Source organism: Saccostrea echinata, unplaced genomic scaffold (assembly GCF_033153115.1).
Source record: "Saccostrea echinata isolate AGI-Se365-2 ecotype Australia unplaced genomic scaffold, CSIRO_AGI_Sech_v1 ptg000064l, whole genome shotgun sequence".
NCBI lineage: Eukaryota > Metazoa > Mollusca > Bivalvia > Ostreida > Ostreidae > Saccostrea > Saccostrea echinata.
The window spans coordinates 5,254,773-5,281,807 of NW_026889813.1; the positions used below are offsets into that span (position 1 = coordinate 5,254,773).

At 32.3% G+C, this 27,035-nt stretch overlaps 1 protein-coding gene across 2 annotated transcripts in view; it reads right to left on the minus strand.

Moving 5' to 3' along the window:
• The window catches only part of LOC133175934 (solute carrier organic anion transporter family member 5A1-like), a 39,510-nt gene extending 22,504 nt beyond the window's left edge, over window positions 1-17,006 (minus strand). Inside the window, exon 1 of one of the 2 annotated variants that reach the window (XM_061311082.1) lies at window positions 16,903-17,006. The gene's annotated coding sequence lies outside the window, so the exon portion shown is untranslated. Of the gene's footprint in view, window positions 1-5,694; window positions 5,744-16,902 lie in introns of those variants that run through there. The other variant, XM_061311084.1, reaches the window with a different exon arrangement.
• Window positions 17,007-27,035: the final 10,029 nt, after the last annotated feature.

Here is a 27,035-nt window from a genome sequence, read left to right on the forward strand (position 1 = left end):
ATTATTTGTTTATACATACGCATGAAAGAATCTCCTATCAAAATCTTAATTAGGCCTTGGCCCATTCAAGATAACCTTGCACCAAAAGAAAGGGATCAACAGGCAGTACAGTAAACAGGGCTGCTGAGAGAATTCAGAATGGATCAACAAATTTTTACAAGTGTGAAAGTCAATTAAGTATCATATTCTCTGAGTTTAGTTCAACAGCCATACAATCACAGTTATCTATATTGTGTACAGTATGTATAAGAAAAATATATGGGTGAATAACTATGGCACGCCAAATTCACAAAAATGAGCTAATCATAGTTTCACAGTTGATAAACTAGGTTTATCGACTGTAAACTATAGTTTACAGACCGTAAACTATAGTTAACGATGATAATCTATATTTCACATATGTAAACTATAGTTTACACGATAATCTATGTTTCACAAGCGTAAACTATAATTAACACGGAAAACAATCATTTGCTACTGCAAAATATAGTTTATCTGATAAATATAGTTTCACGATTTGTAAACTATGATTTACAACTCTAAACTATACTTAACAAATGTAAATTATAGTTTAGGCTTTGTAAAGTATACTTTACAGACATACAAAGCGCCAAATTCACAAAAATGCAATAAACATAGTTTTACACTTGAGAAACACAGTTTAGGAACAGAATCTCTTATTTTGTATCCGAGATACACAATTTTCTGTGAAACTAGATTTCACGACTCTAAACCATAGTTTACGATCAAAACTATAGTTAACAATAGTTTTTTTTTTTTTTTTTTTTTTTGTAAATTATAGATCGGCTAATCCTAGTTACAGCATTATAAGATTTTGCTATGTAACGTCAATTGTTGTTAAATATATATGCATGTATATTTCTTGTTGGTGTTATATTAAGTAAATGTTCTATTATTTTTAAGTTAATCTAGTTGGAAATAAAAAGAAAAATGACTGGAAAATTATTGATTAAAATTTTATTTTTTTTATTTAAAAGAGAAAAATAGAGACCGAAATGCGTGATCTGTCATTAATAAAATACATGTATATCTTATATTCATCTGTAAATAAAGACATAACACAGTACATGTAACATTGCAGGCGCGGAATTTATTTTTCAACAACCAAATTTTCTTCATACATAAATAAAAGTGGCCTTTCACGGAACAAACACAACAAATATTTGGGACTTCTCTCTCATTCTCTCTCTCTTAAATTCAAAGGAGGACGTTGAAACCCCCACAACCCTATCTATATCCGCCACTGCATTTCCTCTCTTTCAGTTTCTTTGTTTTGGTGATGAGATGTGGCGGGAAAATGCTTGGCACATTGTAAAACGCGCTTCACCCTCCTCTGCTTGAGCAAATATCTCGTAGTATTCTGTCTTTTAAAAAATTAAAAAAAATATATCATATTTCTAAAATAGGAAATGTATATATACACGACATTTTAAAACAAATACAATTAATCCTGTTTAAATAGAGAAAGTAATATTGATTATATATAACTCGGTCTTTGCTTTAGATAATGCCCAACACGTGTCCTTAATATTCTCCGCACTGATAAAACCAGAGACATATACCCCATTATTGCTTCTCGCGATTGGTGCCGCGAAATTTCGAACTGAAAACTATCGTTAACAGTTAACAGGTGTTTAGTTTCATAAACTATATTTAACAACTCTTAACTATAGTTTACGAGTGTGAATTATAGTTTATTACGATAAACTATGATTGGCAAATGTGAATTATAGTTTAGCTCTCAAAACTATAGTTTACGATCGATAAGTATAGTTTACGTCTGTTAAATATAGTTTGTGAGTATAAATGACAGTTAACTATAGTTTACAACAGAAATCTATGGTTAACGAATGTAAAACATAGTTTATCTGATAAATATAGTTTCACGATTTGTGAAACTATGATTAACAACTCTTAACTATAGTTCACGATTGTAAATTATAGTTTACAGATGTGAATCTATGTTTATCAACAAAATCTATTGTTAACGTTTAATTACAGACAGATAAACTTAGATTAGCATTCGTAAACTATAGTTAACAACCGTTAAATATAGTTTTACAGATTAAAACTATAGTTAACGAATCGTTAACTATAGTTCACGGTTTGTAAACTATAGTTTACAGTCGATAAACCTAGTTTATCGACTGTGAAACTAAGTTTCGCTAATTTTTGTGAAATTGGCGTGCCATAAATAACTATACAGATGACCATGAATGAATGCAAGTTTCAGTAAATATATATCTGTAAACACAGAAATTCATCAACCACATTCCTCTTCTATCATCAGTAATGATCAATCGTGATACTCTATTTATATTTCAAGTCATATATGCCTTACTTTACACCAAAAAAAAATATATATAGAAAGATCTCTTTTGCATATATACATTTGACTTCAAAGCTTCAATCTCAATTACCTATTCCCTGACTAAAATTTTTATTTAAAAAAAAAACATAAGTAATCAAAGGTTATCACCTCAACGAATGTTAAGGCAAAGTCACATACTTAACTATAATCTAGTAGTGTGCATCCCTAGATGCAACATTTATGCAACTTTAGTCTGATAGGGCTTGCATTTACATGGGAATTGACTTCTAAAAATTTTTGACAAGACGTCTCCCATCCAGAAAATGTAAGTCAAATCCAGCACCTGAAGCAAGTTTGAGAGTGTTCTTCATCCTTTGATGTATCATCCATGAAGTTTGGTCTAGGTAGGACTAAAAATAATGACAGACCTGTTTACCCATATTGTTGTCTCTCAGTAGTTTTTAATTGATTTGTCAGTGAGATTTGGCATTTGCCAGTAAGATTTCACTTTCAATTGATTTTACATATATTACTAGAGAACAACTACATTTCTGATTAACATTTTTGTCATTTTTTAAAACGTTTTAGCAACCCGACATCACTTAAGTGTTTGAAATCTCTCTTTAGCGATTAAAAAAGCTTCAAACTGAGATAGATCCTAGCGAAAACTAACTGCTAAAGTCCAAACGAACAGATTTCCGACTTCTGTATTTTCATAAGAGCAAAACGTGAGACTCAAAATCCGTAAAAAATACGACGAAATCGTAAGAGTAAACAGGTCTGTAATGAAGATTCACTGGAATGAGTCTGCTCCAAAAACATTAACTTGGTCACTCATCTGGAAAATGTAGGTCAAATCTAGTATCTGAAGCAACTCTTGTAGTGTGCATCCCTTGATGCATCATCCATGCAAGTTTGGTTCATGATTGATTGATTGTTGTTGTTTTACGCCGAGTCGGCAATATTTCAGCCACATTTTGGTGGTAGGAATTATAATACTGTATGAACGGTTTTGAAAGTTTTTGGGTTTCTCTGGCGGCAGTTTGGTTCAAGTAGGCCTTATAGTTTCTTAGTAATGACTACCTGTTCCTAAAACTTTAACCTGGTCACTCATCTAGAAAATGTAGGTAAAATCCCACATCTAAAGCAAGTCTGGTAATGTGCATCAATAAACCTATCTTCAGCGCAAAGTTGGTTAGCATAGGGCTTATAGTCACTTTAGAATGAACCTGCTCCAAAAACTTTAACCTGGTCACTCATCCAGAAAATGTAGGTCAGATCCAGTATCCGAACCAAGTCCAGTAGTATGGATGTATCATCCATTCAAGTTTGGTCAATATAAGGCTTATGGTTACTTGGATATGAGACCTGCTCCAAAAAACTTTAACCTGTTCCAAAAACATTAACCTGGTCATTCTTTAGCTGAACTTGCAGCATCTGAAACCTTGATTAGTACAATTAAATATACTAGAAGCCTCATCCATACAACTGTGACTAAAATAGGGCATAGAAGTACTTGATAAGAACTTTAAGCTGGGATGCTGATGCCAAGGATATTACAAAAGCTTCCCAAAACTTTGTAGAGGTGAGCTTAAAAACTTGTGATACAATGATAATACGGTTAATACCATTATAATTATGAAAATCTATCTTGTAACAACTGAAGAGTGAAAAATACCAGCTAGTTGATTTTGGGTTACCAATTTGAAAATAACACAGTTAGTTTTCATTTTCTGCAAAATGAACAAAATTTTCTTAATTTTTTCAAATTTTTGTGTCCATTTATCTAACTTTTTTAGCTTCTTCAGCTTCATTAGAATTCAAGGAACTCCATTGTCAATCTTGGGTTTAATGACTTCAACGACAGGACATGATATGGCAATCAACCACAGACAGCAAAACCATCAACTTCTACACAAGCAAGTTTTTAATGACATGCAGAACAAACTGAATGATTTGCCTTTTCACTGTGCAATAAAACTTTCTAACAAAAACCTTCATATATTGTACTAAATGTATATTAAGGTTGAAAAATATACTGGTAGTGACTAGTCATTACATGTATGAGAAAATTTTTTTGAACTTGTCCTTTAAAAAATCCTGACACTAAATAATGAACATATTTATAAATAAATCTTTCTAGATAAGTGTAAGATTTCAATCACTGTACAGAGGCAAAAAACAAAGCAAAAACAACCTTTTAACTAGTAAGGGCACAATTACAAATCTGCTAACCAATTTCTAAGAAATTACTAAAAAAAAAAAATTAAATGGAAACTTCTATTTTTTAAAATAAAATCAATTCTGCCAATTCTTTTTAACATTTCAAACTGATATTGAAAAAAAAATTAATTTCATAAATGTAAAATCATGAAACCCAAAACTTATTGTTCTGTATCTGGTAATGGCTATTTGTTTTGCAAAATTGTATCTTCTTAGATTTTGTATTTATTAATCAAACCAAGTAAACATATAAAAATGGCCGTCGAGAAATGATGCATATAATATCCTTGTATTTTTCTATTTTCTTTTTTCCTCCAGATGGACTCTAATTGGGGGGGGGGGGGGGGGAGAATCTGTAATCCAAGAAATTAATAAACTTTGGCCTAAGGAATAAAAGTGATGAATGATATATTATTTCCTCAGTAAGAAAACATATAGCATTAGCCCTGTGCTAATAAGAAATCAATGCGATTTGATGAAAATCTGAATTTTTCAATAAAGTATATATGCCTAAAACACAAGAAACACCCCTCCCCCCAAAAAAACCTATACAGAGAACTTTCTGATGTATTGGAAAGCACTATCAGAGGTTCAGAGATGTTTGTTTCTGACCAATGAATGCAGTTTACTACACAGACTGGTAAAAACTTGTTGCTTCAACTTGAGATGAGCATTGTAAATATTTTGAACAACAGAGATACTTTATTATGTTACTGCCATGACATGCATGCAGTTGCATACAAATTTATCCACATACATGCATTAATTATATTAAAGGGTATTTTACTTTGAATTCAGTAAATAAAGAAAGGATATACCAGTATATAGAGAGTCATCCACATGATAAATGTTAAAAATATGTACATGGCATGAAATTAATAAGCATTGCATAATCTAGAAGACCAAGTCCAGTGACTTACCAATTATATAAAAATAAGGTCATTTTCAATAAATTAGACACGTTGCATGCCCCTGCAATCACAATATTAAACAATGCCATTGGGCATTTGCCCAAACTTTCTTCAGAAAACTGCGCATAGATATTTTAAAAAAAAAAAATAGTAAAGCAGACCCTTGACTAGAATCAATAAATCCTCATGAAATTTGCATTTGACTCCTTTGAATTTGATGGATCTTACCTGTAAAAATCAATGATTAAATGCACCACTAAATTCTAGGAATCGTGCAAACAGTTTTATTCTACACTGTACATCTACGACAGACATACATACACATGTTTTAACGGCCCTCACTGACCTCTAACTGTGAAAAATAGCTGAAGGACAAATGGGTCTACTCATAAAACACAAGTTTATCAAAGGCACGCATTACTACCTCTAATCGCGTTCATAGAGTATGACTGTCTTTTACATAATCTGATATGATACTTTATGGAAATGAAACTTGTTAGGGAATTACGACGCAATTTACTAAAAAAAATATCTATCAATGTTCAGTCATCGTAGTCAAGGTGTATTGCTTATACCTGTACATTGACATATTGACAAAAACAATGGAAGAATCTCATTAAATTATAGAAATTTATCCCTTGAAGAGACAACCATAAACTGCTTCAGGGCATTTTGATATTTTTCTAAGTATTCATAAAATGCAATTGCTTTTTATATTAGTTTAGGCACAGACATTATGCTTGACATCATCTTGATACTTAATATATGATGCAACAGGTTTAAGAGTTGATACTTAATATATGATTCAACAGGTTTAAGAGAATATGGATTTTAAATAATAAAATAATATGAGGAGGAACTATGGCCTCAACTTTGTTGTGACCTTATATGCTGCATTACACTCTTAAATATATCTGAGGGGGAAAAAAAAGATTTTCTTATCAATTGTAAGCAAAAAGTAAAGAAAACGTGGCCTGGATGTTATGATCTTGACCCCAGCATGTTTCTGTAATATCTTTTTTTTTTTACCTAAATAAAGTTATTTTATCTGTCATGTGATATATATTTATGACAGTATCATTCCACCCAGACATTTTAGATGCTGGACATTAAACTGCTGGACAACTGATTTTTTTAAAGTGTCTGATCAGAGATCATTCCAATATCTCTGTATACATGTATTACATGTACATTGTATAATCATGCAGCCATGTTTTATGTAAATTTTTTAGTCATAAGAATTTGAAGATAAATTTGAAACTACATTTGTATAAACTAGATAAAATTTTGTGGTTTTCACTTCATACTATGGACAGAAATTTTTCTCAGTTCCTGGTGAATACCAGTAATTTCTTTATCACACTCAAAAGAATCTAGAAAGATCATTTAGATTCCAGGATAATTTCAAACATTTTTTTATTTTAGTACTATGATTATTTTCTGAGTACAACTAACTTAGTGACTTTGCATTTTTTTTAGTGTGATGAAATAAAATGCAAGTTTAGAATATATGGTCAAATGTATAATGTTTGAAAATGACTTTCCCAAGGAAATTCTTATTAATTTTGATAAATTTATATTCATTGAGATGTTATGCATTACCATCTTTGCAAACCCAAGGTCAGTCTCGCTCCAGATCCCCAACCAAACCCATCATCAGTTTCTGACGATGGCATGTTAGGAAACAGAAATTTTATAACTATATTATAAAATTATTGATCATCTTGTTGCAATGTTTTGATTCTTGAGATGTCAGGGTTCCCAAATTTACTATAGATTTTCTGTTTTCTTCATGATATCTGGGGTTTTAAAATTTGAATTTTCAAAATTTTAATTATCTCAATTTTTTTTCTGTAACGAAGAAAAGAACAACATATATTACATCATCAAAAGTTTAATTATTTATTGAAATAATTGTAGACTTTATGACCATATTACTTTAAATGACAAACAAGATAGATACCTAAATTACTAACTTACCCTATCATTTCCAACATGATCTATACATGCACTTGACAAACACCCAGTCTCTATTTAACACAACCTGTTGCACACACATGCAGTGGTACATTGAAATATGTGGGTGATCTCCTGCAATCAACCTACAGAGAGTTTTGCCACTAAAATCTATAGGGCCATATTAATTGGTAATGGGGTATTGAACACTTTCCATGAGCAAACTTCAACCAATAACATCTGACAGCCAAGTCAGCAGAAAATGGCCTCATTATAAGCAGGTGGTCTTGGTTAAATTATTTTCCTATTGATCTCTCTGATCAGTTATAAGCTGCACCTAGTCCCAAGGTTCTGCTGTAGCTAAACTTTTCACACTTTTCTGTTGATGTAGATACAAACATGGTAGGTTCAATGCAGTACACCCTTTTTTTCCTGGTATGTGTTAGCTATATGTGTCTCAAGCATTCAGAATGTGCAATGAACAGAATTTTCTTTGCCAAGATCCAATTCATTCATATTTCATTACGTAAGTTATGTGCAAAGTGCAAAACAGAAAACACATTTATAAACATATATATGCAACATTAATATTTCTTTGTCCATATACTGCATATAGATAGATGTTGATATTTTTGATAAGTTTATCTTCACTATTTGTACTAGTCTTTCAAATGAACTTTCAAAGAACCGGGGAGTGTCAATAAACATCCAGTTTAATTATGAACTTTTCCAAAAACAAAAGTTGCACAATAAGAAAAGAACTAGATGATGTTTGAGCTCTAGAGCTCGACGCCATAAAAATTGGCAAAAGGCATTCTTTTTAAAATTATGGTGGTGGTGGTGGTGGTGGGGGGGGGGGGGGGGGGGGGAACTAGCTGTTAACGCCTCATTTTCTCGAGGAGGGGGTGTCCACAGCTACTTTTGACTTAGTTATAATGATGTAAATCTAATAAGTAAACACTGAAATTCTTCAACATAAGTCCAGAAAACATCAACAACCCATCTTCAGGGCTCGACATTAACGCTTGTCCGCATGTCTGGTACCAGTGAAAAAAAATTACGGACAAGTGAATATTGCTGGGCACTTGTCCGATTGGACAAGTGCATTTTAATGTAAAGGAGTTACTAAATAATAAAAAGAACGACTGTTGAAAGTTAATCGGTAGTTTCAAGACGGAAGCTGTACACAAAAACCGGACTTCGATTCACATTCAATCGGGATTGAGGTTCACTAATTGCATACTACTGAAAAGGCATGGAACCTACGAACTTAACAAAGTCTGGATTCTGTTTGATGTTGACAGGTTCACTTGTTGTTGTCAGATAAAATTTCGTTTTATGTGTTTGTTGTATTTATCAATAACATCACGAATAATTCAAGCACATGTCATGTTTAATGGACTTTTAGTTTTCATTTTTCAAGTTGACAGTATTAGATCTTTATTAAAAAAATTTCGGACAAGTGAAGTTGAAGTTCGGACAAGTAAATGTCTTGGTCACTTGTCCGAATGGACAAGTATGGAAAAAAGTTATATTCGAGCCCTGATCTTCCTATGCAAAATAAAAGATTTAATAATTCAAATTAAAAGGTGAAAGTCAACAAAACCTTTGGTATTCAGAATACATATGTACTTAGTAAGACTATGAGACCAATTAAGATAAATAACTAGTGTGTTTCCTATTCCAACCTAAGAAAAAATAGGGTAGTTAGGTAGGGAAAACATTTTATTTTATTTTAATATTTTATTGGCAAGCACACTACCAATTTTCCCCAGGGAAATTACTGTCAAAACATTTCTGATTAATGTGTATAAAATATGCATTTTCTGAAACACAGAAGTTATCGAGATTAGGATTTCTAATAGTGAAACTGGAATAGTTTACTCCTGGAAAGATATCTGTGAATAAATTTTTTAGGGTTGGCTCATATATTTTAGGGTCAGTTTGGGAACCGGAAACACACTATTTATTTATCTAGGCCTGATCAAAATGTAATTTTGTGAATAACTATCTCTTTTACATTAAACTAAAAAAGTTTTTAATCTTTTTAAATAGAATTTCGTTAATATATACATGTATTTAAATAAATATGAGTGCAGTTTCTAACATAATTATTTTTTTGGCAAGATTTTACATTCTATTAAAGTATTTCGTCTTTGTCGTAAGTTTTTTGTAAAATGGTCCCCTAGCAGAAAATTTACCTACAGTAAAATCAGAAAGAAAATCAACAGATTAATCTCAATGGAGATAAATGTTTCATTTCCCTATATTCAGATCAAAAGTCAATTCAAAGATTTTCTCTGTTAAAAAAAAATGTCATCCTACTTAGATATTCAAGATAGGTCACCCATAATAGAGGAAAAAAAATGCTTTATTTATAAGCACATAATTATATAAATAATTTTTGTTGTAATGCACCATTTGACTGGATAGAAAAATTTGTTTATATCATATAAGATCTCCTGCCTATGTCACAATGACTCGAGTCAAAAATATATCAATCTGCTTGACATAAATTGAAGACTTGTAATTTGAAGGCATTTTTGAAGGAAAAATTGTCTTATTCTTTACATTAAATGATAGACAATTAAATTATGAGGAATAAATTTAATATCATCTGAGGTATACTTGAATAACCTGGGTTACACACTATTTTTGTAAACTGCTTCACTGCATAAAACTGCCCCAGCCCAGGTTACACAAGTATGACTTTGGTAGCTATTAATTAACTTCATTTCTTATGTGAAAAATCAAAATCCAAGGTCAAATTATCTATAATAAAGTTAGAAACTGATGATCCCGTGAGAAATAAATAGTAAATAGGACATTTCCCGAGACAGGTTACAAAAATCACATGGCAAACCCTAAAACTGGACTCTGCAGGACTATACCATACAGAAAACAAAGAAGAGGATACAACTGATACACAAAGATGTGGAGGTGGACATGGGAATTATTCAGCTGCCATCTAAAAGTACTTGGCCCACTACCCTCATGGATTGACATTTGTGTACTCAGTTCAGTCTCCTTTGTCAGCATTGTCAAAGTCCATTCAGTTCATAATATTTACATACAGCACAGGGGCTAAAATATATAATCCCAGCATAGAAAAAAATATTTATATTAAAAACAAAACATATACTAACTACCAAGTTTTAGTAGTTCATACATGTTTTTTTTTTTTAATCAATATGTTTTACATGCTGGGAGCAAGCCCCTGCATACAGACACACTAAACTCAGCTCCATTATAAGGTGAATGGTTCGTAAATCGTAATGAATTAATATCCAAAATCACAATGAGGATAAGACCTGGAGACTTTATGTATCATTCAAACAAGTATAATTATATTTTCTTTAGAGTTAACATATTTTAAAGATGCAGTTCCTAAAATATGCTAACATAAAACTGCAACAAACCTGGTGTCTAAAATGATAAAAACATTTCAATAAACTTATTACCTTCACCTGTTCTACATCATTTACATCCCAAATGAAAGTTTAGACTTATTTACATGGTACTTACACAAAACGTATAAACTTGATTTTACATATCAAAACAGCAAGCTTACATTAAGTGAAACTTTTTCCATGCGGAATGGATTGATGCCATCTCTCATATATATTATATAATTATTACTACATAACAGACATAGTTTTTTAATTGTGATGTTATTAGATAAGGCAAACCTATTGAGGTTTAAATTACATAAATAAAATTTGAATGTTAATACTAGACTAATAAAATTGCAAATATTACTTAGAATAAACATACCTCACAGTGCCCCTATTTTTTTGCAAATTGGAGTACTTCGAGTTAGCATTAGAGTTATTCCCCTTTGTATTCACACCCTATTTTATGATGTGAACCTCCCATTGCCTCTCTGTCTTTTAGTCTCCTCTATCACATTAATGATGATGTCAATGAAAGAAAAGATGATAAAAAGCCACTCATATGATAACAAGTTATCGATTCTATAGCATACCCTAAAGATACCAATATTATACATGCTTTCATAACTATTTGATAATGCACTCTTATATGGCATGTATGCCTTGTTATTTCTAATAAAAGCAACTTCATTTATCAGATACTAGCATGCGCTGGTGAAAGTCTATCCCTAAACATTAATTACGACTCTTTAATTAATGGAGGCCCTATCAATCTATCACTTCTGTAATTTCTAACTTTCACTAATGGACAAGCTTACAGAAACTTACCACTAGTGAAACCCTAGAGACTTGATGAGGGATGAAAAATGGTAGGAAACTGAAATAAATCTATATTTAATCATGATCCACTAATAGATTAATTAAGCTTCCATAAAGCCAGATGGGGAGTTTCAGCATGAAAGATAAATTCTTGCCAAAGTGCGTACTGTACTTTTAAGTTACATATGCCAAAATCTGATAGTACAAGATGCCTTCCTTCAATTATGCTAAATTAAAGTTTTTAATCTTCAAAGAGTACTCCAAGAAAATAGCTTATCTACAACAATTTAGATTAAAATGCAGTTAGACAATACAAATCTTTCATCTGCTTGTAAAATTCTTGATTTATATTACAAATCTTTTATCTTCTAGTTAAATTTACAGTTGAACAAAGACGTTCCTTTGCCAAACTGTTTTAAGACATGAAACGTATTTGGATTGTGAAATTATTCCAGAAAAGATAGAAGCTGACAAACTTGAAAAGATCATTTCAGATTATAAATGATTTCTGCTGATAAACTTGTGTAATTTCCGACTCTAATGGAGTAATTTTACACCAAACTGTCAAATGGAACCAGTTGAATGTCTTCATTTGCATTGCTTTGCAAATGTTATTTTCTTACATCAAATTTTTATTTGCATGTTTATACTGAATTTTCTGTGCTACAGTAATCATTGAAGCATAACATATACATGTATTATTATACTTATTTCCAGTAGGATTTTAAGTAATGAAGGAAATTTATTTTGCAAAAATCATTATCAAATGTGTGTTTCAAAATATTTTATTCTGTAAAAGTTCCTTGATAGCATTTGTTTTATACATGGTCACCATACTTGCATATATACAGTCCCTGAAACGTTCTACTTTCCCACTTGAACGGTGAGCGAACGCTGAACGAACGGTGAACGAACGCTGAACGAACGCAGAGCGAACGGTGAGTGAACGATGTGTGAACGCTGAACGCAACTTGGTGAACGATGTGTGAACGGTGAACGGTGAGCGAACGCAGAACGCGAACGGAGCGCAAACGCGAACGCAAAGTGAACGGTGAACGAACGGTGAACGCAAGATGAACGATTTATTCGGAATGCCTCTGATCTTTTCCTTGCATTGAAACTATTCTATTGTATGTATGCCTGGTGCTAAAAAATAAATGAATAATAAATAAATAAACAAATCAATGAAAACTGTCCTAAGAAAGACGATACATGCACATTAAGTAAAATTTTTGTAATTGTTACCGAACGCTGTAGTAATCTAATTGTAAAATAAATATGTTTATTCTTATTTGATATATAAAATCATTATAAATAATGTGGATTTTAGAAGAGCAAACTACGGACTTATAGAATGAATTACAACAGTTGTAACAACCATATATATATATATACATGTATATCCGTGCCAAGGCGATTCCGTGTAAAAAAAAAAAATGAGAAAAAAAAATAAAATATTTTACAAAGGTATGTGGACGTATTGCATAAATACGCCAGTATTTTAAAATTTTAATGCAATAATATACTGATGTGTCAGTTTTATTTTTTATGATGATTTATTGAGCAGACTTATACATGTATCTGTAGACATTTCCCGGCCGTGATTATACTCGGACAACATGATACAAAGAGGCATTCATATTATTTGTTATATATTAAATTTTCACAACTTGATATTTAAGTAATATGCTGTCATAGTTTTTATTAAACAGACAAATGAGAGAGAGAGAGAGAGAGAGAGAGAGATTCGGTTTTACCCCCCCTTCCTCAAATGTTTGTACCTATATCAAATAAAAAATCTTATTTTTTTTTCCAAATATATCAGGCAATGAAAGTAACCATTTTTATCAAAAAATCCATTTGTTTTACAGTCATAATCGGTTTTTATTTTCCTGCTTCAAGTTGACACGAAGTCCACGTGCTTGACCTGTCAATCAAAATCGTTCGACACTGTGCAAGTGTGAACGTCTCGTCACACCGAAGGCAAAGTGTTATTATTTCCAAGAAGTTTTAAGTTAAACATTTTTTCTTATCATTTCTAGATCTGATTCCAACACTTCTAAAAAATAATAAATGAATAAAATACATTGGGAATAAACACTTGGAATGATTAAACCGCTTGAATTTGAAATATATTCCCTGCCAATTTAAAATATCACCGCCGGCACATGTATATTTTGAATTACTATTGTTTAATGACTTTGTTTAGATACAAGTTTGTTTTGAGACTGAATTTTTTGTGCTACAAAACACATTAACTTCTTTTTAAATGTTAATTAAAATATACTGGACATACATGTACTAAGTAACCGATTTAGAGGGAAGGGGGGGGGGGGGGGCTCTTAATCATATCGAATGGCAAACATATAAAGATATGGTGAAAAATATCATTACTGGAGAATCACTTTGGTTATATTAATGATAATCATGTTACATGTATAAAGGCATTTCTCTCTCTCTCTAATTAAAGACTTTATATATGTAAAGTAGAAAAAAATTTTATAATGTATTACGTTTTAAACAATTTTTTTTCAATCCCCACTATCAATTTAATTCGCTCTAAAGATATTTAATTAACTGGATATCCATGGTACTGTTTATAATCCTCAGAATTAGTTCTAACATGTATTTCTGTATTATTTGAAAAAAAAATGTGTTAGAAATAAATATTTTCGTATTTCTGATAATAATGATTCTTTAAACACGATATGTTAACTATAAAATTTAAAACCTGTAAATCCTTACTTAAAAAAAGATAAGTCCTTTCAGTTCGGAGTTCCGAATGGCAATAAAGACTGAACGATAACTAAACGCTGAACGCAAGGTGAACGCTTTGTGAACGAACAAAGAGCGAACGGTGAACGCTTTGTGAACGGTGAACGCGAGCGCACGGTGAACGCTGAACGCAAAACTGTGAACGGAGAGCGAACGGTGAACGCACGGTGAACGAACGGTGAGCGAACGGAAAAATGGGAAAGTAGAACGTTTCAGGGACTGTATACATGTATATGTATTTGAATCAACATTGTTCCTTGCTCTCTACAGGCATCAGAAGCCCTAGTATAGCTGCCCAAATTTAGTAAAATGCATCAATAACGAAATCTTAACCACTTTAAAAAATGTCATAAAATTACAAAATACTGAAATCTACTGCAAATAAACAATAACTTTTTAAAACATTTCCTTAACTGAATGAAGCTGATCTGCATCAAATTCTTTAATCTAAATAATGAAATCTTATTTTAATATATGTCGGCAAACTCCATGATATCTTTCTAATGAATTCCCAAGCAATACAGTGGTAATTGCTCAGTTTATATAGGATTGTGCCAATGCAGTGTTATTCTTAGTGCTGTGTGCTCAGAGCTACATGTAGAAAGATTGTCCGATTCTGACATTATCAACAACACATGCTGGTTACAATCAGCATGATGAACCCATACATATATTGTTTATATACTATATACAAATGACATGTTATACGCAGTGTATCTATTAATACATGTATTAATATATCAGCTATATTTTAGATACTGAGACTTTTCATGCACCAATATTACAGGTAATAGACCCCCATAAAGTTTATGACTGGATGCAAAAAGCATATAATTTATATTACATGTTTTCTTAAACTTTGCTCAATACTACTGTACTTGTGCACAAATTAATTGTACATTAAAAAATTTCAATAAATATTGATGATATTGAAAATACATTATTGACATAACAATGAAAGTGAAAAAGGTTATGATATGCTCCTACCAAACTGATATTGAATAATAAATCATTCAGATTCATAATCTTTAGGGTTTATTTCCTGTTGATATTAGTTTTTTTGCCTTGATTTACATTTTAGTGTTCACACTGTGTATGACAAAGATCTTGTATATATCAATTAAAAGTGACAAGCATCTAATTTAAGTGTGTTAAAGGAAGACAAATATTTCCTCTCCATACATACATATTTTCAAGAAAACAATCATTTTATGTAAACAACATTTTGTTAAGCTTTGTGAAAGGCAACAGAATAATGATGATTCCTTGGTAACACATGGCATTCACCTTTCATATTTTCCTTACATGGTTATCTATTCACCTGAATTGGCAAATATGTGGTATTATTTTGTTTTAATAAATTATATCAAAATATAATTATAATTGTTTTCATTCCTTATGCTAACAGTAGAGCAATTTTACTTGGCCTCACCTTGTGATATGTTAATTTCATGATTACCAGGTATTTATAATAATTTTGAACTCAGATGTTATGATGAAATTTTAAAAATAACATCATTCAAAAAATGGGAAAGGGATGGTATTGTCAAATAATTGCCAGGGGAGCTAATAAAATATTTTTACTGATTGGCAGGTCTTCCAAAAGAAAAAAATGAAAGCTACATGCATGAACTGTATCTAAATTATATTATGTATGTTTAACAGGAAAGGAGAAAATGTATGGTAGGACCAGGAATCGAACCGGTGACTCCTGCATCACTAGTCAGGTGCTCTACCAACTAAGCTATTCAGGCTGATATCCATGGCCCAAACTATTACATTCCTCCCTTTTTAAATTGTTTTCGTCTTTGAAGACACATACAACCCAAGTTCTTATTTGCCCCATTAGGACTTTCACCTGCAAGTCCAGGGTGGCCAATGGCGCCAAATTATGTAACAGGAAAGGAGAACATGTATGGCTGGACTGGAAATCGAACCCGGGATCCCGGGATCCCTGTATCACAAGTCAGGTGCTATACCAACTTAGCTACCCATGAGGCTGATATCCACGGCCCAAACCATATTACATATGGATATGAAACAATATTAAAAGGACTAGCTGCTTCCTCTAATCAGTAGAACAAATAGCTGTACTCAAAAATCTATTTATCATTGTGAAGTCACCATTTCCTTTCACTCACAAATGTTTGAACATACACATTTACTGAGCTTGAAATATGCATGTTGGTGTTACTCATATGAATGAAAAATCATACCCTACACTTATGTCACAAATAAAAACTTAAATTATCCAGGTAACATGAATGTTTTACAATTCTATTAGGCTACTGATGAAGTCCAGATACCAAAGACACTTGTTGTGGAAGGATGCGTCAAGCATCGTCTTGCGCCTGTTTACAAAACTGAAGGCCATGGGGAAAACCAATACATAAAGTCTATATTATTCAGACCAAGGATTTATCGCTGACACAAAGTCAGCAATCATAATATTTCAAAGATGTCCTTCTGTATGTAAGAAATCATCAATACAGACCTTCAGGTGATCACAAACTGCACTAATCGAGCATCTTCTCAGCTGTTCGACGTTTTCATTCAAGACATACTATTAGCGGAAGTCACTCTGATGAGATTGCACGAGATGACTATAGGGAAAGACTTTCATTGGTCAAAAACTGATGCTCAAAATTTTAGCGGGAATTTAAAATCTCTCTCTCTCTCTCTCTCTCTCTGTATGTTTGTAAATGCATACTCCTGCCTCATCGATGTGATCTTTTACAAAATAATAACGAAAAAATATAAACATGGGATTGGTCAGGTATTTTTAGAATTTTCTACTTCATTTCTAGATCTAAGGACGTTCAGAGTATTAATAGTAATCATTTTTTCTTATAATTCATATTTAAATTTCTCATACATTTTTGATATATTGTTGTTTAAAATCAAAGAACATGGGTGTAAATAATCCACAGGAATCGTGTGCACGTACAGATCTGTGCCAAAAAAGAAAATAATTTTATTTTTTCTCTATAAATTTTATTGAAAACCACATATAGTTGAATCGCTGGCAAATGGTAAATTTTTGTCAATTTCATTACTTATTTCAGTACTTAAACCATAAAATGTGTACTTATCTTTTTCTAAAAGATTATAACATATTTAGTTTTTTAATAGTATTTTTAGGATATTTCATCATTTACATCAGTTCTAAAATTCAAGATCAATGTAATGTTGACTTTATAACTCATTGTGTGCATATGACTTAAAATTTCATGTCCCACTTAAATTACAATATTTTTTAAATATTGATGATGATCAGATAAAAAAAAAACTATTCGTTTTATTAAATATAACAGTTTCTTGGATTATCAAGAAAATTGTGGTAAAATCTGTCAAGAAATGTTGTCATTCCAGTGATTTTACAAAATGTTGTTTTCAATAAAATATATAAAGAAACAAGAGGCCCAAGGGCCTTAACGGTCACCTGAGTATAATACAACAATTGCATGGGAGGATCATAGAGTATAAAATCAACTGATAGATGAAGCTTTGTTGCCCAAAAGCAAGAGAATTAGGAAGATCAGGATCAACAAAATAGGTCTAATATTCAGTAACAACTCATAAATTAAGTTGAAATCTGTCCCCCTCTCATCACTATCACCATGTAGACTATTAACAAACTATTAGTGCTTCTGTACTATCTTTAACACCATAATACATGTATATAACCTCTCACATTGACCTGTCTTGGTCTTTGAAGAACATTTCATAAGATATCTTTGTCTCGTTTTTATTTATCTATTATATACAGGTCTACCTGATCATTAAAACTAAGAAAGTACTTTTTGTATCATAAAATAAAAATTCTAGCATAATTCTCTTATTCTATTAACCTTTCAAATACATTATTTACAGTGATTAATTATCAAAGTTGAATGGAAAAGGCGAATAACTTCTCTCAGTAGAATAAAAATTAATAGAGCCCGCAGCCCAGGACCTGATTGCTTGACCAAATCAAAATCTGGTAAAAATACCCTTGCTTATTAAAACTTATATTCAGTTTGCCTCTGAAATGCCCAGAAGCAGAGAAGAATTTCACATGTATAATGCATTTTCACTACAGATTCAAGACAGCCCTACCCTAACACCAGAATCCATGACCCAGGGACAAGAAATTTACAAATATGGAAGAGTTACCCTCAGCATCAAAACTATGCACTTCAAAGAATTAACACATTTCCACTATATCATCAATAGCCCCCCCCCCCCCCGGTAATGCCAAAACCCCTGACCCTGGGATAGGACCACAAGTTCTAAAATTTCTGTTAGAAGCACCCTTATTCATCATAACTATGCAATTTGTTTATGTGCTCAACACTAAGGAGCAGACAGGATTAATTAATAGAATTAATGCATTTTCATTATATTATCAATAGAGCCCCACCCTTACACCAAAACATCTGACACAGGGCAATGAAACTCAAAATTCTGAATGAAACATCTTGCTCATCATAGCTATACACTTAGTTTCTTTGCTTTATAACCAGAAGCAGAGAAGAAGATTTTCAAGGAATTAATGCATTTTCACTATATAATCAATAGAGCCCCACCCTAACACCAGAAGCCCTGACCCAGGGGCAATGAATTTTTTCAAAGTTTTGAAAGAGGCATCCTTGCCTTCCACCAGAACCCCTGACACTGGGGCAATATCACAATTTTGGAAGAGGCATCCTTGCCTATCATAATCATGCACTTAGTTTGTTCAAATAATCTCCAGGGGCAGAGAAGAAGATTTTCAAAGTATTGATGCATTTTCATTTTATAATCAATAGATCCCCGCTGTAACACCAGAACCCCTGACCCAGGGGCAATAAAATTCACAATTTTGAAAGAGACATCCTTGCTTATCATAACTGTATACTCAGTTAGTTTGTTTAATACCCAGGAGCAGAGAAGAATATTTTCAAAGTATTAATGATTTTCACTATATAATCAATAGAGACCCACCCTAACACCAGAACCCCTGACCCAGGGGCAATGAATTTTTTCAAAGTTTTGAAAGAGGCATCCTTGCTTACCATAACTATGTACTCAGTTAGTTTGTTTAATACCCAGAAGCAGAGAAGAAGATTTTCAAAGAATTAATGCATTTTCACTATACAATCAATAGAGCCCCACCCTAACTACAGAACTAACTACAGAACAGGGGCCACGAAATTCACAATTTTGGAAGAGACACACTTGCTCATCATACAGTGGCTGCAACGTTATTGTTGACAACTTACACGAACGATCACGTTACACGAACGATTCCGCACGATTAACGCACGATAAAATCTGTTACACGAACGATCCTTCACGCACACGATTCTACACGTTACACGATCTTACACGATTGCTAACGCAAACGCACGATTCTTCACGCAAAATAGTTCAAATTCTTTAGGAATGGATATTTTCAAAACGAAATAAGGCTGAATACTTATTTTAGTTTGCAAATAATTATTGATATTATTTCATCGACTTTGAAAAATGAAAAAAAAAAAAATAGAAATGGATATTTCTGGAACCAAATTCATGTAAGGCTTATTAATTATTCTAGATTACAAATAACAAATAATTATTTAAGTAATTCTCCGACTTAAGAAAACTGATTTTTTTTTCTATCAGATGTACATGTAGGTGGATCGTGAGTTTTGATTGAATTGGATTTCATAATATGCAGAAAGAGATAAGTTTGAAAAAATGACATGAAAATGAATTAAATTATGTAATATCCATGTTTCCAATTGCGAATCTCTTAAATCAACAATTATTTTACAAAACATTTATTTGCAGAAATTATAAAAATAATTAAAATTAAGCTCCAGAGATAAACACTGAGAAACGAAATCCCGACAATCATGTCGTATACATGTACATGTACATTCGCCGACTAAATATTTATGTCAGCATTGAGAGTTGTTTATTTATTTATTTGTAAAATTATCTATTTTTGATCTATTGATTTTAAAAATTTCTTGACCATAATTAGCAGTAGACATAATTAACATCATAGAAAAAAAATCCTTAATCATCTAAGTACGGTTTATCACAAAAAAAATTACGCTATTTGACGAGAACACAATATTGTACGACTTACTATATTGCTTATTTCCAAGCGATAATTAGTTCGTACTGCTTTTAATTATGTCAATCACTCTTCATTTATTTTATTTGGATTGAAAAAAAAAACAGACAAGAGAAATGCTTGTATAACAAATAACATTCCGATAAAAACTTACAAAACGAAATTTACACGTTTCTTAACGCACGATCACGCACGATTAAAACCGCAAACGATTGAGTCTGATACACGCACGATCTCGCACGTTACACGAACGATCACGCACGTTACACGAACGATTCTACACGATTGGTTTGTCAACAATAACGTTGCAGCCACTGTAACTATGCATTTAGTTTGATTCCTGAATACCCAGGAGCAGAGGAGAAGATTTTTTTCAGGAATAATGCATTTTCACTATATAATCAACAGAGCCCCGCCCTAGCACCAGAACCCCTGACCCTGGGGCCAAGAATTTCACAAATTAAATAGAGGGCTCAATACTTATTACAATCATGCCAACAGTTTGACTGCTTGATGTCCAGGAGTAAATAAGAAGATTTTTAAAGATTGCATTAATTTTGATGGTTTTGGCCCCACCCCTCAGGCCCCAGGGGGGCAGGGGCACGAATTTCATAATTTTTGTTCCCCTTAACCCATAGATGCTATATGCCAAAATTGGTTGAAATTGGTTCACTGGTTCCAGAGAAGAAGCTGAAAATGTTGAAAAGTTTACGACCGACGGACGACGTAAGACGACGGACGAAAAGAGATAGCAATAGGTCACCTGCGTGACTCAGGTATAACCTAAAAATAAGATTATCTTCACTTTTGGCACACATCTGTATCATCCACTGGCATCTGATTTCCTCGGTTATTTTTTTCTTAATTATGACCCAGTCATGCAGACGATTTGGTCGGCTATGTATTGATTTAGGGAGAGTGAAAATTCTGTAGTCAATTTTAGTACATGTATAATACAGTGGCGCCTCGTTAATCCGGACGCCTCCGTCCCCAACGAAATCGTCCGGATAAATGAATCGTCCGGATAAGTGAATCACCCTCTCAAAGCATGTACATATGAACATAGTGGTATCAAATGTGAAGGCAAAGAAAACACCTTTATTTTACCTTGACTTATTGATTTTATTTTTATAGTTTTAAAAGCAATAATTAATATTTTAAAAAAAACTTCCTTTTCTAACACAAGAAACTTTACTCGCCTTCTATTTGACGTGTACATGTATAAACAAAAACCTAACGATTATCGTGTGTTATGTCTGTCAAAATACGACCCAGTGATACGTTATATTTGCTAACAAAGTCATTATAACGACCAAAGAATTTACAAAATGATGACTTTAAAAGAGGCTGTTGAAATCCATGTAGCACCAATTTATATGTCATTAGCCTGCATCGGTTTAAAATTTGATCGTACTCAGAGCATGAATAAGTTGGGAGACATTAACACCATGGGCAGGTGATGTTGGAATATTACTTAAATAAGGAAAGTTGACGATGAAAAAGCTGAAGTCATCTTGTTTGTAATTCATTTTAGTTGTTAGCTGGCCCTTATTGTATACTCGGTAAAACAACCAAATATGAAACAAATATGGCAGACTCTGTGCATTGTGTCTTCCTTTTCGAGTTCACTGGGATATGTCTACATATGAATGGAAGTAATTGTTGTTAATTGATAAAACGCGCGCCGTCGATATATCTGAAAGTCGAGTTGAAGGCCAAAGTAAGTTTTTTTCTTCTTCTCATGTAGAAGTTTTTTTTCTTTTTTTTTTTCTTTTTTTTTTTGAAATTCTGAGAATATAAAAACAGGTCGGCTTATAAAGAAGCACAATTAGTGTCCATCGAAATTCCAACAGTTTGCTGGAAGACCTGATCTACAAAGACTACATAAATGTTGTCAGTGAGGAACTCTATCATCCTTTTAATATCAACTTCAGAGTACATGTACATGTATGTGTGTGTAGAATCAGAGTGATTTTTAACGAATATATTTTGTTGTTGATGACTAAATTAAAAAAAGTCGTACATTTTGATGTTCATAACTTCTGAAAACAAATTGTAATTTTAAATTTTCTAAAATTTCTTTGGAGTGTTTGAAAATCCACCTTTGATTTACACCACTTCTAGAATATGTTGTAGCACAGTTCGCTTGAAGGTTCTCGATGTTAACAGCATTTAATAATTGTGTGTGGGGTAAAGATAGAGGCTTGGTAGAGCATTTGCTGGACCCTTATCTTTGTTCGTAAGGATTTATATGAATCCAGTATAGCTAGGGTAGAGCGAACTCACCTGCAATGATGAAAGTAATGATGACTGAAATGTGATTTTGAAGAATTTCATTGTAAAAAAGTGAACCGAATATAAGTTGGATTTCCAGATGTAAAATAAATCCAAATTCTTCTAAAATAAGTTATAATAGTGAATATTATAAAGACGATATTGTCAAACTTTTTCTGCTGAACCATAACATATTGTTCAGGTAGTCTTTCTATATTTTTTTTTTATCACCTCCTATATAATAAAACGAAGGGATGGATGGTAAAATGTTTATTGTCTTTTAACATTCTAATATGATTCTTTAATATATCACACATTTATTCCACGACAACATTGCGGGGTGACTCAGGTGAGCATTGTGGCTCACGGGTCTATTGTTGAGTACCCATTTGTATACTAATTGTTAAAATGATGTCGTACCGATAACTTTCACTGGCTGACTAGTCTATAGATAGAAAAGATTTTAAAGGATCAATCTTAGAGTCTAACAATGAATAGCACACATTAATTCTTGTTTTAATGATCTTTATTTTGTTTTGTTTTTCAAATAATAAACTGAATTAAATTCTCTTAAATGATATTGGTCACGTACGTAGGATACCATGTCTGTACGTTTGTTACTTTAGCCACGCTTTCTGGAGAAAATTTAGGTATACTGTTGCAACAGTCGCCCGTATGTCTGTCTATTACACTAATGAAAAATGTTTTTAGGACCTTGGTAAAATTCTACTATATAAAGGTGTACTTTTTGAATTTATCTACTTTATTTTCAACAAACTATTTCCCCAAGAAAAATGTTCAAAGACAAAGTTTTTTTTTGTGAACAGATGTTAACTTACACTCGAAAAATATGAGCAAATAATGTTTTCAGTTACATTATCTCGGTTTAATATAATGTCAAGAATACTTTAATCTATTTTAAATTGTGATATTAACTTTACGTGGCCGTAGAAACCCATTAATTTTGCCGATATATAGATTACTAAAGAAAACATAGTTAGTATATGTTTGTGTCTCCTCAATAAAAACGTCTGATGACCTTTTGTTTTCTTTTTTGCTTGTCAAAGAATTTTTGGTAGTTGATAGTGCCCCTCAACTGAAAATGTAAATACAATTTTCGGAACTCATAAAATCCAAGAGAAAAGCCACATTTCTTTATCTAGCAATTAAAAGGTAAGCTTTGAATGCAGGCGTACAAGGCAAGGACAATGCCCCGTCCCAAGACATTTCTCAATTCTAAAAGTTCATAGAGATGTATTTTTTTTTTCAAATTGTGTTGTCAGTATCATCTTTTACAGTGTCTCAGTGTGATTTAAACAAAGGAGTTTGTTGAAGCATATCACTTTTTCAGAAATTTTTAATTCTTATATACATGTAGAATGGGTTCAGACTCCATTTTTTTAAAAAAATATAAAATAGATTTTACATTCATTTTTTCGTCATTTAAACGTTTATGTAAATGGGGACATTAACCTATGCATATTCCATACTCATTTTAAAAGGCTTTGATGGACCCATTTTCCACTAAATATGCTTTAACAGTCCACTTAAAAACGAATGATCAATCTGTAATAGTTATTCAATAAAATATTTGAATCAAATATGTCAAAGATGACATTGCTGACATACTTGTAATTCTTGAAAAAGTAAAACTTCCATGAACATTGAAAATTGAGAAATATATTGTCTCAGAGCGGGGGATTGTCCTCATCTTGCACGCCCCCATTCTTTAATTTTTATTATGCCCCCGTAATGGAAGATTTGGGGCATAATTATAGTTTTTGGTCTGTCCGTTAATCTGATTAAATCTGTTTGCCCGCAAAACCTTTAACCTTACTCATAACCTATGAATCGTTACCGTTAAGGCTTTTATATTTCACAAGTGTTTTCCTTGTAACAAGACCTTTCTTTGGGTACCAACATTTTTTACCTTGACCTATGACCTACTTTTGAAAAACTTTAACCTTGGCCTTATTTTTTGAACAGTTGGTGCTAGGGCTTTCACAAATCTCATTTGTATTTCTTGTGACAAGCCCTTTCTTTTGGTACCATTATATTTGACCTCATGACCTTGACCTTTTAGTTGACCTACAATTGGAAAAACCTTAACCTTGCCTATTATTTTTGAACTGATGGTGCTACGGATTTCATATTTTATGTATTCCGTATGACAAGACCTTTCCTTTAGTACAAATATTTTTTTTTACATCATGACCTTGGAGTATAACATACTTTTGTAAAACTTTAACCTTAACCATATTTTCTGAATGGTTGATGCTGAGGCTTTTATATATTTTGTATGTATATTTCTTGTGACTAGACCTTTCTTTGGGAACCAACCTTTTTGAACTCTTGACCTTGGGATTTTGCCTATATATTTAAACAATGATAACCTTGAGATGCCATACAGGGCATTGTGTTTCACAAACACATCTTGTTTTGCCTTAGTTTTAGAAAGTATATAAGACTACTAGAATAAGATTTTTCGAATAAAAATGCTGAAAGTTATATTTTCTATCCTTAAAACAACGGGTCCCTCTCATGCACATCCATATTGGGAGTGGAGAGGCATATGATTACTAGATATCTGAGAGGGGGTGTGGGCAGATTTTTCTTCTTATTTGGAAATATAAATACATGTATTAGTATTCCGTTCCTGAAAATTCATAATCTGGCAAGAATCGGACCTTGGCTGGTGGTACAATTGTGATGAAAAACACCTTTTTTAAAGTATATTTTTACTCACTGTCTTCATTTCTTCAACTTCAATCGATTGTTCCTAAAACTGTTTAAAAAAAAAGGTGTAATAGCAGAATTCAGTTTGCCGATATTACATGTATTAACCATGGCCATAAATGGAATCAAAATAATAGGAATGAGGACAATATATTAATGACGGAAATAAAATCAGGTATGGCTAGGTTGCAATTGGTTTGTTCAACATTTGTTGTAAATCTTTTAAAATCAAAATGCAACTTTTATAGAGTTTTAGTCCTATTTCAATAGAACTTGGTACACAATTTGATGACATGTACATAAGATACATATACTTCTGTACGTTTTTTTTTTAATTTGGATGATCGGTGATGACATTCTGACTAAAATTGGTATTTCTCCTAAAGTTAACATCTTAAGGTTCATTGATACTCCGATAAGAGAATTAACTCTCACTAGGATAAATGACTATCATTCCTTTTTGAAATTGTGAAGTAAAAATGCTATTTCTGACAAATTTTGCCCCCCCCCCCCCCCATGGTATGCTGATATGGTGTGCATTTCAAAAATCAATAATATTTCTTGGAAAATCACAAGCGTAAAGGGCAAAATCAAAATTTAATATGAGTGAACAGAGGGATGATGAACCTTAATTCAATATGACTTGGTACAAATAACAAGAGGCCCAGGGGCCACAACGCTCACCGAGTCATCTTGATCCTCTGTTCTTCTTCAGAGTTCTCCGTCTATATTCCCATGAGCAATTTTGATCCCATATTGTAGTCCCACTAAAACCCCAAAGCGTCTTGACTTAACCAAACTTGAATCCATAAGACAAGGCGATTCTGAATTTCAAATGACTAATGTGCCCTTGCAGTTTTGCAGGAGAAATTTTAAAGAATTTTCCCTATACAGAGAGAGAGAGAGAGAGAGAGAGAGAGAGAGAGATTTGTAAATGTGAATTTGTGGAAACCCAAGTAACCTATTACGTCTGTCTGTCAGTCTCTCCCACTTGGGCTTCCGCACGTTTTCCCAAAACGCTTGCGTGAATGTGTGAATGTATCTTGATGAGTTACAGATCAAGTTTGAATTTCGCTCCGCTTCAGTGATTTTTTTGACGGAATTACGGCATTTTCAATAGGAACCAGATTACACTAGCCGGTAGGGGGCTAGTATTGCTAATGCAATACTCTCAGAATGCTTGTTGACTCTGAGAACAAAAGGTCAAATGCCAAGGTCAGAAATTCATACCTTGCAAATAACAATTTCAGTTTTTTAAATGTTTTTTTCAACGAAATTTAATATCACAATTCCCTATGGAGGTCAAAAGGTCAAAGGTCAGAGATTTGCAATAAATAGTTTCCATATAATAACTTTAAGTTTTCTCTGAGCTTTTTCTATGAAGTTTAATTTATCAAACTCATAATGACTTTAAAAAAATCCTATTTTCATTCAATTCAAAAGGTCAGAAATTTATACAATACAAAAATGGTTTCTGTGTAATGACTTTAGTTTTCACTGAGCTTTTTCTATGAAATTTTAAAAAATAT